An 8,508-nucleotide genomic window follows, 5' to 3' on the forward strand; every position below is an offset into this window, starting at 1 on the left:
ACCTCTTCGACCTCAGCTGCAGCAACATCTTCCTAGGAACATGGCCAAAGGCAAGGGAAGCAAGGGCAAAAATGAACTATTGGGATTTCATCAAGATCAAAAGCTTTTGCACAGCAAAGGAAACAGTTCACAAAATCAAAAGACAACTGACAGAATGGGAGAAGATATTTGCAAACGACATATCAGATAAAGGACTAGGGTCCAGAATCTATAAAGAACTTAGCAAACTCAACACCCAAAGAACAAATAATCCAATCAAGAAATGGGCAGAGGACATGAACAGACATTTCTGCAAAGAAGACATCCAGATGGCCAACAGACACATGAAAAAGTGCTCCATATCACTCGGCATCAGGGAAATACAAATCAAAACCACAATGAGATATCACCAGTAAGAATGGCTAAAATCAACAAGTCAGGAAATGACAGATGCTGGCAAGGATGTGGAGAAAGGGGAACCCTCCTACACTGTGGGTGGCAATGCAAGCTGGTGCAACCACTCTGGAAAACAGCATGGAGGTTCCTCAAAATGTTGAAAATAGAACTGCCCTATGACCCAGCAATTGCACTACTGGGTATTTACCCAAAAGATACAAACGTAGTGATCCAAAGGGGCACATGCACCCAAATGTCTATAGCAGTAATGTCCACAATAGCCAAACTATGGAAAGAACCTAGATGTCCATCAACAGATGAATGGATCAAGAAGATGTGGTATATATACACAATGGAATACTATGCAGCCATCAAAAGAAATGAAATCTTGCCATTTGCGACAACATGGATGGAACTAGAGCGTATCATGCTTAGCGAAATAAGTCAAGCGGAGAAAGACAACTATCATATGATCTCCCTGATATGAAGAAGTGGTGATGCAACATGGGGGCTTAAGTGGGTAGGAGGAGAATAAATGAAACAAGATTTGGATTGGGATTGGGAGGGAGACAAACCATAAGTGACTCTTAATCTCACAAAACAAACAGGGTTGCTGGGGGAAGCGGGATTGGGAGAAGGGGGTGGGGTTATGGACATTGGAGAGGGTATGTGCTATGGTGAGTGCTGTGAAGTGTGTAAGCCTGGTGATTCACAGACCTGTACCCCTGGGGATAAAAATATATTATATTTTTATAAAAAATTTAAAATTACCAAAAAAAAGGTACAAATTCTCAGTTATACATAAATGACTCACAGAGATGAGAAGTACACCATGGGAAATATGGTCAATAATATTTTAATAACTTTGTATGGTGATTGATGGTGACACACTTACCGTGGTGAATATTGAGGAATGTATAGAATTGTCAAATCACTGTGTTGTACACCTAAAACAAGTATAAAACTGTATGTCAACTATACTTCAAGAATAACTAAATAAATAGATAAAAAAATAAATATACGTGTAATAAGTCAATTTCCATCACATTCAGAGTGCAGGTAACCAAACTACCAACTATAAGCCCATTTTCTCATTCTCAATGTTGGGTGCTAAAAAACACAAACAAACAAACAAACAAAAAAAACTAAGATAAACACAACAAAGAAAATCTTAAAATCCCTTTCCATGAAAGGTGGTCACAGCTCATAGAGCCATATCATCACAAACAAAGAAACAGACCAAGGGCATGGGTGATCCTTACTCTGGTGTTCAGAGTCGCATTCTAACTACAGAGTCATACCTCTTGTGCTCCACTGCCATTTGCTGCCTTCAAACTGGAATCTTTGGATATGGGAAGCCAGGCTTAAGAGACTTTTTTTTTTTTTTTTTTTTTTTTTTTTTTTTTAAGTAGTGTAAGTAATTTAGGATTCTGTGATACAAAATTTCCTTTACAGGGTGCCTGGGTGGCTCAGTGCGTTAAAGCATCTGCCTTCGGCTCCAGTCATGATACTGGGGTCCTGGGATTGAGCCCCACATCGAGCTTTCTGCTCAGTGGGGAGCCTGCTTCCTCCTCTCTCTCTCTCTCTCTGCCTGCCTCTCCACCTGCTTGTGACCTCTCTCTCTCTGTAAAATAAATAAATAAAACCTTAAAAGTTTTTTTTTCCTTTACAAGGATCTAAATTCAGGGGTGACTGGCTGGTTCAATGGGTAGAAGAGGCGACTCTTGATCTCAGGGTTGTGAGTTCAAGCCCCATGTTGGGTGTAGAGCTTACTTAAATCGATAAATAAAATCTTAAAAAAAAAAAAAAACAACAAAAAACAAAAACAAGAGTCCAGATTCGTAGATCTCAGAAATGACCTTTACCCATTCCCTTCAGATGCTGATGCTCTTGAGGGAGAGCAGGAAGTGAATGTGATGGAGAAGTCATGGCTTGATACCCAGAAACAGTACAAGTCCTAGGTCAGAGCTGCAAGGCAGTACAGAGGCCAGACAGGGGAGAAATGTGCTAAGGGATAGTGCAGTGACTGTGCTTTTGCGTTGAGTTTGGACAAAGACATGAGCATAAGATAAACAGGTTGTCTTACACTCTGGCATGGTATTAATAAGAATCACTCTAGAGAATCCTGGGAAGGTTGTTAAAAAGAGTTGCTAGAAGAAGTGTTCTAGTGGGAATGATCTAGTAGATCAGAGATCTACTCAGGTAGCCAGCATATTCTGCCATGTATATCCAGTTCTCTGAGTTCCAGGAGATTCCAGGTGTCCCTATGGGTATAGCCATGTGACTATTTCTGGTTAATAAGCCATTAGCTTAAATGAAATGTGTCACTTCCAGGATGGAGGATTGAATGGCCAGTGGGAGATGCTCAACTGTTGTGGGGTTTTTGTTGTTGTTGTTTTTGTTTTTTTGTTTTTTTTTGTTTGTTTGTTTGTGTGGTTTTTTTTGGTCCTTCTGGCATGGTAGCTGGCCACATTCAAGATAAGCAGTTGAGGGCGCCTGGGTGGCTCAGTGGGTTGGGCCGCTGCCTTCAGCTCAGGTCATGGTCTCAGAGTCCTGGGATCGAGTCCCGCATCGGGCTCTCTGCTCAGCGGAGAGCCTGCTTCCCTCTCTCTCTCTCTCTGCCTGCCTCTCCATCTACTTGTGATTTCTCTCTGTCAAATAAATAAATAAAATCTTTAAAAAAAAAAAAAAAAAAAAAAGATAGGCAGTTGAGAGCAGGTGAGGGTTAGTCTCTCAACCTTCATCCCTAAGCAGTTATGATGACTCTAACTTCTGAAGAACACATGATTGAATGAGGAATAAAACTTGATTACTTGAAGCCACAGGTATTTGGAGTTGTTTGTTATCTCTGCATAACCCAATATCCTAACGATATATGCAGTTACTTTCAAATGGATATAGCCTAGATAAAGCTTTTACTGGTCACTCAAGAAAACAGACATAAATTATAAAAGTCATAAAAAGACCCAAAGGCCATAAAAAATCCAAGAAGAGTCAGAAGTGAAGAATGTAAAAATGATAGCAAAGCAGCCTTGAACAGATAGATTTTGGGGGGAAAATCTGCCTGAAGAGGAAAGGAGTGAACCAAGAGCTACAAGCATAAATCCAATAAACAGCAATTCCCTTATGTTTCCTAGAGTTTTTCAAGTAAAGTAAAAACAGCTCATAGAATAATTAATTTTCAAAAGTGCTTAGAAATAATCTCCTTACTTTTGGTACACCGTTCTGTAGTAAATGTGCCATTTCATCATCTCGACACTACTGTCATTTTTTTCTGTGAACTGCCAATTGAAAAGCTATCGGATCATGGTTTTATTATACACATAAAATAAACACACAGCCAACTAGTTAATCTTTCATCCTAAACCAGCTGTTTCTCAAAAAAAAAAAATCAGATTAAAATATAAAAATATGAAGGACATAGATTTCCATAAAACATTTAATTTTGCTTTTCCTTGTTAATAGCAAGAAATTCTCTGTGAATTTTGAAAGATCAAATATGTACTGCTTAAATCTTGTGGTGTCAGCATAAAAAATATATTAGAATGATGATACCTTTGATAGTCCCACTTCATAAGTGGAGAAAGAGCTATCCAGAAGCATCATGAAACCAGTGAAAATACATTTACGGATCCATTTTTGAGTATTATTCAAAACTTCTGAAAAGCTTAACATTCGTTGGTCATTCAATACATATTTATTGAGCACCCACCATCTACCAGACATTGGGCTAGGTGAGCAAGACATACTCGAAAGAGTAAGGCAAGCATCAAGGAGTGATTAAAAAGATACAGTGGTAAGTCCGGGTCTTCAAGTATAGGGTGGAAACAGTGGGGGCACCCAGAGAGCCACATAATCCAGGACAAGGGGCCGAGGGAAGGCTTCCTGCTAGTGATATCTAAAATGACAGCAAACAAAGGAAGCCGAGAGCAAGAACTTTCCAGAAAGAGCTAAAAAGAGAGCCTTAAAAAAAAAGCTGAAGTAAGAGAGAGTGTGGGCCATTGGTCGGTTGCTTGGAGTCCTCACCGGCCCATGGAGACTGCCCAGAGGTGCAACCGAACAGGTAAATTTGCAGGATTCAGATCTGGAAACTCCTTTTAAACTACATACAAAAAACTGTGCTTTTGATTAAAAACCAGGAAGCCCTTGAAGGATTTTAAGCAGAGAGCCTGCTGTGGTGGTATTTGGGCTTCAGCAAGGTCACTCTGTCTGGGGTCTGGAAAATGCATTGCACCAGGCAAGCCTGGCAGCAGAGTGGCTGATTGGGCAGCCTTTTAAATAATCCTCGTGAGGTGCTGTCTTCCAAACTAGGATGTTGGGCGTAAGGTAGAGAAAAGTGCACAGACTGAGAGGAAAAAGAGTCAAGAGAACGTCCACAGGTCAGAGGACAGGAAGAATGGTCAAGGACATCCCCCAGGCGCTCTGGGCTCACTCGTCTGGTGTGGGATTCTAGATGCCCCACTTACTATTTATTAGGTGACCTTGAGGTCCTTTCTCAACCTCTTCTGCAATAGTTTTCTCACATACCAAACAGGGGTAAAAATAGTACCTATAGATTATTTTGAGGTTAGCAGTTCCACTAAGTCCTAACACAAAATAAGCCCTTGATAAATATTAGCTATTAGGTTGCAAAGGAAATGAAATAGGATTAGGATTGAAAATGTCCATTAATTTAGTGACTTTGGGGAAAATAACTCTAACATGGGAGGGGGAGAACTGAGGCACGTTGCAGTGATCTGAGGAGTAAAAGAGATAAAGGAGGGATTGGCAAATGTGGATAAGCACCAGAAGAAAGATGGATAAGAGGCAAAATAATAAGGAAATGTGAGGAAATATGAGGCCAAAAAGGGACTTAAAAAAAAAAATGTTTAAAGGTGACATGTGTAAGGATTTGTGTTGATAAAAAATAGACAATAGAGAGAGAACTTAGAATTTTCCAGAACAAAAGGTATATGTGATGGCATAAGCTCCACAAAAAGGAGAGAGGAAGGGGGACCCAGAGCAGAGCTGGGGGAATCAGCCACACAGGAAAGACAAGAGCAGCTCTTTCAGATTCCAAAAGGATCTTTCTGATACTCTTTTCCAGACAAATTGTTTGTATTTGTCCAATCAAAGAATATTTTTATTCAACACATCATAGAGAAGAGGACACGAAGACGTATGACACGTAGGACTTAACTAAAAAGTCACAGAAATGTGAGCGAAGTGAATGAACCTGGACTTTAGGTTCTTTGCAGCTCACACCCTCGTCCTCTGTATGTCAGTGATAAAACCAAGTGAAGTCACTGTTCAAAGAGTCCTTGTGAGGTCAGGAAGAAGGGGCGAGGATGGGTTAGTGAACAATCAGGAGGATTCAGAAGCAATAGAGTAAATAATGCCAGGCCAAAAAATATGCAGGTATTCAGAAATTAAACTCAGACAAAAAGGATTTACAATAAAAAAAGAACACAGTATTTGGATATAGGTGAAGGCTAGGACAAGAACTAAGGTAGATTCTTACACCAAATACTATCTGTGTAGAATACTAACACTTCTTATATTGTCTCACAAAATGGTCTGCTAGGCTCTGTTGCAAAGCCAAAGATCTTCATAGGCCTAGGCTCACAATGCCTTCCAGGGTCAACATTAAATCAGGAAAGACAGTCATTGAAACTTAGTATGCATAGTCATTTGCAAAGCTGTTAGCAATATGACAAGGCAAGTGCTACTGGTATGCAATTGATTTTCTAGACCACAGTAGATCTATGTCAAACCTCACACCCGCATTCATGATTGTTTCAGTCTCCTTCATAAGGCAACATACTAGAAACCTACTTGAATGAGCTTGGTTTATGTTTTTCAGAAATGTGTCTAATAGATCATGCTGTGAAATATGATGGGAACATGCAAATATCCTTTAAAATTATAAAAATGACACAAAAATAATAACAGTGCTTAAATTTTAAAATATCAAAGTTTCCCCCCCCCCCCCAAATGTTAGGTACTTCACTATAAACAAATTTAGAAATCAAGTTAATGATATGCTTGTGGAAATATTTAAGGAGTAAAGTGTCCTAATATGTGCAGCTTCTTTTGAAATGCAGCAAAAAAATAAGATGCCTTGATGAACAGATAGAAGGATGGATAAGGGAGATATGTAATAAAGCAAAAATAAGAAATGCAAAATGTTAATGGCAGAATCTAGGTGATAGATATAGGATTGCTAACTTCATATTAGTTTAATTTTTCAGTGTATTTTAAAATCATTGTACCAAAATGCTGTAAAAAAAAAAAAAAACTTGTGAGTAACTATTTCATTCAAGTTCTTCGTTTCATCAGCTACCCTCCTCTCAAGGGCATCATTTCATACATTTGGTCTGTCTTACACCACTTTCTCATTTTCTCTCTGCTTGTTCTACCTTTCTCCACTTTTAATTGTATGTATATGTGTTGTAAAAATAGAAATATATTCCAATTAGTCTTATAGAAGAAAGGCTTTATACTACTCACAATTTTCAAGCTACAGAAACCTAACTCCTTCTGACTCAGGCAATGTGGAAAATTCACTTATCTTATAAGTCCAGCTGCAAGGGGTGGGGAATCTGGAAGCTTCAGGGATAGCTGGATCCAGGAGCTCAAATTATGTTGTCAATTATCTACCTTTATCTATCCCTGCCCTACTTTTATAATGTTGGTGTCTTTTCAGGCATGGCAAGATTATTTGAGAAGCAATTGTATGAGGGGTAGGACAATAGGACTCTCTGAAATGTCTATTGTAAAAACCTCCCCTATTCTGGAAGATCCCCCCCGCCCTTGAATCTGTGTCTCCTTGTAGCTATCACCGTATCCCTTGCCACATTTTTCAGAAGCTTCCTCTGTATTCATTTTTCTTCTTCCAAAACGCAAAACCACTCCTTGGTTCTCTGCAGTGTGGATTCTGCTGCCAAAACTTCACGGAAAACTGCTCTTATAAAAGTAAACAATGACATCCCCATCAAGGAAGCGGCAAAAAAGTTTAGTTCTTACCTTACTGGTCTCTCTGTGCAACATCTAATTCTACTGGCCACTTGCTTCTTTGCTTACTTTGTACTCTCCCACTAGCAGACTTGAGATGGGACTTGGGTTCAAGTAGTTTATCTGAAAGATGATCTCAAGAAGCATCAGTGAGGAAGTAGAAAAAAAGTGAGACACAGGAGAGAAAAATGCCAATAAAAAGGTGTTAAGAAAAAAGGCCTTCCTCAGTTTTCATCTGGACTGTGACCACAATGTCCTAATGGGTTACCTTGCCTGGGTTTTGCCTGCCTGAATCTATCCCTCAAAAAGCAGTCAGGGAAATCCTGCATATCTGACAGTCAACTCCCCGCTCCAAGTCTTTTCCTCTTTCCAGGCCCTACCAGATAAATCCTGTCTCCTTGGCCTCCCCCCACTTTACCTTTATTTGCCTTTCTTGTCATTCCTTGCCATGGCCTCCACCTATAGTTTTGTGTTTTGTTTTGTTTTAAGATTTTATTTATTTATCTGAGAGAGAGAGGGAGAACACAGCAGGGGAAAAAGAGAAGCAGACTCCCCTGCTGAGCAAGGAGCCTGATGCAGGACTCAATCCCAGGACCCTGAGATCATGACCTGAGCTGAAGACACACACTTAACCAACTGAGCCACCCAGGTGCCCCCCCCCCCATAGTTTTACATTCTAGTATTCGATAACTGTGAGACACCAGGCACTTTTTCATACCTTCTTGTCCCTGCCAAGGTGACATTCCTCTGCCTAGAGCACTCTTCCCACTCTCCATGCCTGCAGTGTCTTACACAACCTCCCTGACTGGACCAGGCAGGCTCCCTCCGTGTCTCATTGCATCTTGAGCAAACTTTTACATTGGCACCATTCATGCTATTGTATCAACACAATCTGCTCTCTTCCATCTTCCATACTAGACCATGGGGACCTCAAAGATAAAGGTCATTTATTATTTAGTAAGCACTTAATAAATAATGAGCTGAACTGTAAAAATACTAATAGTACCATTACTGACAGCTCTCAGTTCAAATGTATAAAATTGATTATCATTTGTTTTTGGACATTGACAAGAGCTATTTCCTGAGGGAGAGAGGGAGTGAACAGCAAGGAAGTCTGTCTGACTCTGCATAGGAGTGTTT

The 8,508-nt window shown here is 39.9% G+C and overlaps 1 long non-coding RNA gene across 1 annotated transcript in view; it reads right to left on the reverse strand.

Moving 5' to 3' along the window:
- Positions 1-8,030, reverse strand: part of LOC131825039 (uncharacterized) — a 98,920-nt gene extending 90,890 nt beyond the window's left edge. The window contains exons 1-2 of the long non-coding RNA XR_009351105.1: positions 7,381-8,030; positions 1,271-1,322 (exon numbers count right to left, since the gene is read on the reverse strand). This is a non-coding gene — a long non-coding RNA (uncharacterized LOC131825039). The remainder of the gene's footprint in view (positions 1-1,270; positions 1,323-7,380) is intronic.
- Positions 8,031-8,508: the final 478 nt, after the last annotated feature.

The sequence above is a fragment of the Mustela lutreola genome, chromosome 2, assembly GCF_030435805.1.
Source record: "Mustela lutreola isolate mMusLut2 chromosome 2, mMusLut2.pri, whole genome shotgun sequence".
NCBI classification, from domain to species: Eukaryota; Metazoa; Chordata; class Mammalia; order Carnivora; family Mustelidae; genus Mustela; species Mustela lutreola.